At 46.5% G+C, this 7,545-nt stretch overlaps 2 long non-coding RNA genes across 11 annotated transcripts; one reads left to right on the top strand and one right to left on the bottom strand.

Annotated features, from left to right (window-relative positions):
• The first annotated feature begins 1,017 nt into the window (after window positions 1-1,017).
• LOC123137231 (uncharacterized) lies at window positions 1,018-3,603 on the top strand. The gene is made up of 3 exons (XR_006467934.1): window positions 1,018-1,480; window positions 2,187-2,330; window positions 3,467-3,603. It is a non-coding gene; the product is annotated as an uncharacterized lncRNA (long non-coding RNA).
• Window positions 3,604-3,605: 2 nt separating this feature from the next.
• On the bottom strand, window positions 3,606-7,316 carry LOC123137230 (uncharacterized). Of its 10 annotated transcripts, none has more exons than XR_006467927.1 (6): window positions 5,701-6,146; window positions 5,492-5,608; window positions 5,035-5,359; window positions 4,701-4,941; window positions 4,117-4,297; window positions 3,606-4,009 (listed from the first exon to the last, which is right to left on the bottom strand). It is a non-coding gene; the product is annotated as an uncharacterized lncRNA (long non-coding RNA). The 10 variants fall into 10 exon arrangements; XR_006467928.1 differs by having other exon boundaries at window positions 5,517-5,608; XR_006467929.1 differs by having other exon boundaries at window positions 5,492-5,605.
• Between the last annotated feature and the right edge of the window lie 229 nt (window positions 7,317-7,545).

The following is a 7,545-nucleotide window of genomic DNA, read 5'->3' as shown; positions in this document are numbered from 1 at the left end:
TTATTGCCATTTATTTTTATTTTTATCATAAGAGAGGTAGAATGGTCGTGCATTGCCACAGACTTTTGGAATATTTTGTTAAAGTTATATATAAACATAATGCATGTTAAATTTCACATGTATAGAAAAGATAGCACGAGTGCAATCGAGTAATAATTAAAATCCACTTCACTTGCAATGTAAGATAGTAAAAAAGGTAATTTGACGATGTATACATAGAGAGCAATGATTCAACTAATAACCTATTACAAATTAAGATTAGTTTGATGCGCTTATGATATTCATGCACAATATCAGGAATGTGGTCGTCAGCTTTTTGCAGGAGTGGCGCCTCTTCTTCGCTCCATGCCGTCTCCCGACCTCTCCTATCCCTTCCACGATGTCAGCCGCCCCCTCCTCCTTCCTCCACAACTTCGATGGTCCTCCTCTTCATGCCACTGTCGAAGCCCATCCGCTTTTGTCATTGCCGCACATCATCCTCTTCCTTCCATGGCGTCGTTCGACACCACCTCTCCACGCCAGCTGTCATGTCTCCTTTCCCTCTAATCCCTCGATGGTGTCACGTACATCATCCTCTCTCCGCCACATCGTTGCTGACCTCCTCCTCTGCCCGACAACCTCTCACGCCACCCACATCCTCCTCTCCCCGCCAAGCCGCGCCGAGCATAGTCTAGCTTCCCCTCAAGCTTCTCCTCCTATCCCCAATCCATCATTGTCTCATGTGAAAACTGCTAGTACTGTTTTTCTCTAAAACTACAAACTCCTAGGAGTTTAACATTGCTGTGGATCTGTCGTATAAATAATGTCATGCTTGCTTGTTAATTTATGCTAATTTAAACTGAACTCACTATCTAGATCCTGCTTTGTTACATGTTGGGTGCTGGATGTAGTGCCAGGCTCCACTTGTACTGTGTAATGTGGTCTAAGAAAGAACCAAGTTGCTAATCACGTAAACATGTAAAACAAAAGAGACAAACCAAATTAGTTTTTCCACCTATCCTGACTTATCCTCACGGCAGCCACCCTCTCACTCTCTCACCCCATGGCACCCCTCTGCAAGACCACACTCTCTCACCCCTCTTGCTCGTTCTCTCCGCCACATCGTCGCAGCCGCCAACCCTCTCCGCCACGCCGTCCCAGCCGCCACAACTCCCCACCTTGGCACGTCCCTGCCTCCTCCCATCCCCTCCACTCCTCGGTCCCCGCCACAGCTATCTGTTTCGGCCGGGTCCAGTGAGCAATGGTGAGACCAGGTGTCGCGGTGAGCAGCCGGATCCGGCCGTCGGCGAGCCGCGCCGTGGATCTAGCCATCCCAGGGCGATTTCCGGAGCCGAGGGCGACTTGAAGATTTCTACCTCAAGCTGAGCCGCGCCGTCGATCTGGCCAACCCAGGCTGAGTTGCTGGCTTGCTGCCTGTTGGCCTGCTACACAGCCTACTGATAGTATGCTCGGTATTTGACAGGGAAATCACACAGCGAAGGTACAATTTTTTTGAGTTTTGTTTCAGTCCAGTTGTACCAAACATTATATTTCTACGAACTGAAAATCAACTGTAAACATATGTATCCTAAACATTCTATTTGAATCACCTATTGTACTTTGATTACCCCGTAGTCTTTTCTTCTCAGTCTCACTCTCAAATCCAGCTTCATGCACTTCCGTCACCTTTTCTTATCTAGAATCTGTTGAGGCTGTTACCTTTCTCTGAAAAATGCTATATATCTTGGGCTTTGGAGGAATAAAAAAGCTCTCCACTTGAATCAAATAAATTATGGCGTTAGCAGTAGCACAGTAAGGGTTCTCACCTGCATAAGTTCTTTTGAGTGACCAAGTCAGATGTGATTATTTTGTTATCTCACAACTCATGATTGTTGATTTCCAAACTCCGTTTGACTTAACCGTTAGGTTCTTGTGCGTTGTGATGTAGTAAATGTTGTTGTGATCTTCAAAACGAGAAGGCAGATTAGTCTAATCTCCATTCTGTCTTCTTCTACAACTGAAAGATTCAGAGGTGTCACACTTGGAGCAGAGGAAGAAATTTCTTTTGTTCTTACCTTCTTTACAAAGATGTGCATATAGTAACTCTGTTTAGTCATTTCCACCATGTTTATATGGTTTTCTATTCTGTTGTCTTTTCATATATATCCCTTTGAAGCAATGGGCGTTAATATATTAATTGTAACAAGGTTGGAGACTGATGCGGATGCGCGCAAGGGCAACGTTGGATGACACCTAGAAGAGCAAGCACAGTGCAGCGAAGGAAGTACCGAGCTTCGGCAGCACTACACCATCGTCCTCTGCCTCACCGAGCACATCAATTTCATGAGATGGTGAGAGCATTTCAACAGATTGTGTACTTTTCAATTTTAGACCTTTGTGCTCTAGATGCCATTGCTGGATGTCGACTTGGTGGTGAGATTTCTCAAATGCTCCAATGCTCCAAGTTGAGTCTTAACTTCAAAATAAAAAACGTAGCATCTGCAAGTTCTCGACCATCCTTGATTTGATTAACCATCATGCAGCTGTTATATTTTTTGCAGCTGTAATCTTTAATATGAACATATTTTCATAATAGTGGTAAAAAATGTTTCTAAAGAAGAACATGAAAGTTGTTTCTAAAAAAAATGGTGGTAACTCTTTCTCTAAATAAAAAATTGTGTAACTCGTTTTCTGAATAATCTGAAAGATTGTAAAAACAAGGTTAATAAAAAATTGTGACAAGTATGTTTATGAAGTTTTTTGTGTACTTCATTTTTTATGATCAGGCTACGTTTATGACCAGACCGGACAGTCGTCGTTTTTTTATAGACTGTACAAAAATTTGTAGGCATGTACCACAAGAAAGTACGCAAGATCTGAAAACTTGACATTGGTAGGGTGCTTAATAAATGTATTTGGAAATGTGGTGCTTCATAAATATTGAAACAATGGACCTATGAGTACAGGGCTGAGCACGGTTTGAAAAGTTTAACCTGGCTAGCTACCAAAAAAGGCATCCTCGAGGATTTGTTTCGTTGATTTGGTTTAATCCTTATTCCAGAACCATCAATAGTTACACAGACAGTACTTTCTATTGCCTCAGGTTAACTCTTGATTGGAACCTGACTGAACAATGAACAAGTCCAAGTATCTTGACAAAATTTCAGTAGTAACCAAATTTCAAATAAGCACCTTTTATGCCAAGAAATTAACCATCAAGCATAATTTGCAATATATTATCAATCTGACAAAAGAATCACTACAACTATTAAATCCTTTTTTAAATAGGGGTTTTCATCAGGTTTAGAAATGAGACTGTAAACAACAATTTTCAGTGCATGTTCAAGGTGTGTTACAGGCCTACATCTATATCAGAATCTCAAATTACACATTTTCAAAGTATACTGTGTGACACATATATTGTACTACATAGTTCTTGTTTATTTCTTGTCACCTATTTGTTATATCTAACAATAGGATATTCTAGATCAACTCCCCGCATAGACCCGCTTCAAGGGAGGAGGATGCAGAGGCCAGCAACAAGGAGCGGGTGTGGGTGCTCATCCTCGCCGCTGACCACAAGTGCTGCGACAAACTTTGGGCAGAATTCGATCCCTCCACGGGTATGAGCAAATCAAATACTGCTTACTTCTTTCTGTCTGTTGTCTGCTGAAGTAGCTAATAGACCGCTTTAGAATGTTGTGAGCTTGGTTATTTTACATTGTTTGCTAATATCAAGCAAAGAATGAATGCTGGAGTGTGTTACTGTGCTTCATTACAATCCCTAGAAAACTTTAGAAAGGGTGTTTCTGTCCACCCACAAAAATCAAAAGATAAATCTATGATTGCGCGGCAGGCCTGATAATCCACACCAGACCAATCAGAAAAGAGGACAATCTGTGACTTGTTGATTAATTAACAAACCCGGTGTTGTTGTCCACTACCAGCCGGCTGGAGGCCCCAACTCGTTTGGCTCCGTCTACGCGGTGCCAGGAGATTAGCACATGGATGCATCCGCCGGCAGTACCAACTGCACATCAAAGAACAACGGATTAGTACGTTGACAGGGATAGAAAGAAAAATATGAAACTCGGACACACGGAATTTGCAGTTATCAACAAACACTAATTTGAATACCTTCTAAATCTCACATAGTGCAGGGCTGCTCTGAATATCATTGTGTTCCGTAAATAATGTTCCTTTCCTAGTCTACTACCGGGTGCACAATCCATCGACCACCATGATCCTCTGTCACATTAAAGCTGTCCTACATCATCAGATTAGAGTCTTTGCTCTTGTTGATAAATTGCGTAACACTCTGAAACACAACGATATTTTTTTACTCGTCAGATTCAGATTGGAGTCTGTTTTTTTACTCTGAAACACAAAAAGAACATTGTCCCATTGTCAACGGAGTAAAGAAAGAATAGATTATCTTCATGCCCCCGTATTTATGAAAAATATTTATTCAACAAAAACATGTCTACCTGCCCACTTCATTGCAAACCAACTCACGTGTGCAGCAACATTATTTATTAATAATGTAAAATATGTCTGCTACTCAACAAAGTTTAGAACCAAATGGACAACTATGAAGAAGCATAAATATTTTGTAATCCTTTTTAGCTTCCCTTACATGTTGTAGGCAGCATACGATACTTATCTGAAATACCTAAAGGCACAAGAAAAGCTAGTGTAGAATGAAGAAACTTTAATCTAACCTCGCTCAATCTGGTGTATTTCCTTGAGCACCCATGCGAGTGTCTTAGCTCTTCTTCATACGCATGGGGCACGAGCATGTTCTCCAGGGAGGACAGTAGCTCTCACCCACGACCTCCTCGATGTCGTTGGCGAAGTAGCAGAGGGTGACGGTGTGGAATTGCTTGGTCGCTTGTGTGGGTGACCTCAAGGCGTTGCTGGTGGGAGGTCACAGACAAGCGCGTGCTGTCGGTGAAGATGGATCTAGAGAACAAGAATTCAACCTACAATTAAAAACTGCACATACATACTATGTATGCCCTCCATATGTCTCAATTCAGATTACACATGTCTTACCTGCATCTCAATACTCCACATAATGTTGGTCACTCAGATTGTCCTCCTCGTCTTCTACAATTTTGCTGTTCGTGTACGCTACCCTATCCCCTGGTCAAAAAGCAATTACCGATTAGTGCAAAGGGATAACATAGAGAGGGCAGAAAAATGACCGGTGCAACTCCCAGCCACATCTCTCACAAATTCATCTCCATTGCCGACCAAATACGAGTGCAAAATCGCCTGCTCCCTAGCCTCTCAACCATGTCAGGTGTAAATAGAACAGCCGCCAGTCGTCGCCTCCGCCCATCGACCACACATCATGCAGAGAACAAGACGTACAATGCTGAGAGAACAACACGTACAATATTGAGAGAACTATGGCATGATTCGGAGAAAAACCGTCACGTTCCTCGTGCACCGTCAGCACACACCAAGCATGATTCAAAAGTGGTGGATCCAAAATTTGCAAACTTACTGGGAGAAGTGCTAATGAAAGGTACCAGGCAGGTTAGCTAGGGCGAGTCTTCTGGAGGGGATACGTCCCATTCAGGCTGACCCCCCTTTGCTTTGGTCTACTGTTGTTAATTCTCTGCTGAATAAATACCAACGTCGGCAATGGATGTACAAATTTTGTGGAGTCACCATGGCGATGCAAGATCTGAAGAAAATATAGTGGGGTCTGACCTTGCTGCTGCTGACTAACGTAGATTGAGAAGGCAATGGCTGCGGGCTTCGAGTACGACGTCAGGGAGGATGATGCCTAGGTCGTTGAATGTATCCCCAACCATGGATCTCCTCTTCCTCCTTTTGATCGCCTCCCGATCTCACAAGCACCCTTGCCCGGGATACACGGACGTCGTACACGCGGGAAGATGGATAGAGCCACACACCCCTACCTTGACCAATCACTGATGTGGAGGGGGTCAACGATGGCCGGATCTGGAACGTCGGCGGGTGGTGAGGCCACGGCCGTCGTGGCGCCGATTGATATCCATGGCAAGGCGTCTTCGCAAGGGAGGCGGTGGCGTGTGGAGAAGGATCGGCAAGGCTCCTGAAGGGGATCGTCTTCGGATCCTCGACATGATGGGCAGCAGGTCCTCAACGGGATCGACGGTGCTCCTGAAGTGGATCGTGGGGCGGCTCGATGGCGAGGGCGGCGAAGGGATGGAGCGGCGGCGGCTTTGATGTGCGAGGTCGGCGGCGAAGGGATGGAGCGGCGGCGGCGAAGGGATGGAGCGGCGGTGGCGAAGGATGGAGGGCGGCGGCGCACGATTTGCTGAGCGAGTCGTGCGTGCGAGTGGTTCTCGCTCGAGGGCAGGCGGCCTTGCTTGTACGTGCGTGCGATTGTTTTGGTTTTTTTTCGCTGGTTAATTTTCGCCGGTTTGTGCTCGGTGGTTTATTTTCGATCGTCTCAGTTAATTACGACGGGAGGTTGTGCGGGTGCGGGACTCCATCTTAGGGGTTTTTTTGGTTTTCCGCGGTTGGGAGGGAGGTGGGAAGTAATACCAAAGAAGTACCAAAATAGACCGGGTTAGGTGGGACGAAAATAAAACCCGGAACGCGACCTACCAACTGAGACATTAGGAGTAGAGATTAGCCTAACTAATTGGGCTAGCCCCGCCTGGTACTAGCACTAGCGGGCTACACACACAACACACATCTCTTGGCCATGGCCATGGCCGAGGCATAGCGCATGAGTAGCAACATGAAGCAGCAACAAAGCAACGCTAGCAGCAGCAACTTAGCAAAGGAGCAATGGCGGCAGCGCAGCAGCAGTGCAAGGGCGGCGGCAGTAGCAAGCAGCGCAGCGGCAGCAGCAGTACACACGTACGTATGTACGCGTACGCGCGAGCTCCGACGATGTCGGGGACGGAGGCTACCGCCATGAATCGAGGGGCAAGCAGGGGGAATCAGCGCGAGTGCTCACCAGGGAGCACATGGTGGCTCTTCGAATGAACGGGAGCGCAGGCAGCGGCGGGTCGACGACGAGGTAGAAGCGACGGCCGACGATGGGGATCGACGATTGCGACGGCGTGAGGGCGTCCCTGCTCGCGCGACTTGCCGTAGACGAAGAGGGTGAAGGTGCGCGCCTCCTGGACCTGCTGGATAGGCGAGGGGAGGCCGGTGTCCGCGCCAACGTCGACGGCGCAGCCATGGGACCTCTCAGACGCGGCTCGATTTGGTGGAGAACGGCGCCAGAGGGGAAAATGGAGGGAGCTAGGGTTCATGGCAGAGAGAGGGGCGTCGAGGGAGGGCTCTTATCCAACTGTTCAACCACGGGATGGGCGGCAGCGCGACATCCGCGTGCTGGACGGCGCACGGGCGTCCACGGGAGCGAGGTGAACAGGAGGTAGGAGCAGGCGTGAATGGGCTGAGCGTGCTGTGCACTTGGGGCCATTAGGGCCCGGTGCATAGTAGTTAGCTGGGCTCCTTTTGTTTTTGCTTTATTCTCTGCTTTTCTTTAGTTCACCTCTGTTTTGCATTATTTTGAGGTACTATTAAATGAATTTATTTATAGGTGCAACTTAG

Source organism: Triticum aestivum, chromosome 6B (assembly GCF_018294505.1).
Source record: "Triticum aestivum cultivar Chinese Spring chromosome 6B, IWGSC CS RefSeq v2.1, whole genome shotgun sequence".
NCBI lineage: Eukaryota > Viridiplantae > Streptophyta > Magnoliopsida > Poales > Poaceae > Triticum > Triticum aestivum.
The sequence above is the reverse complement of the archived record's forward strand: the minus strand, read 5'-3'. Positions and strand labels throughout refer to the sequence as shown.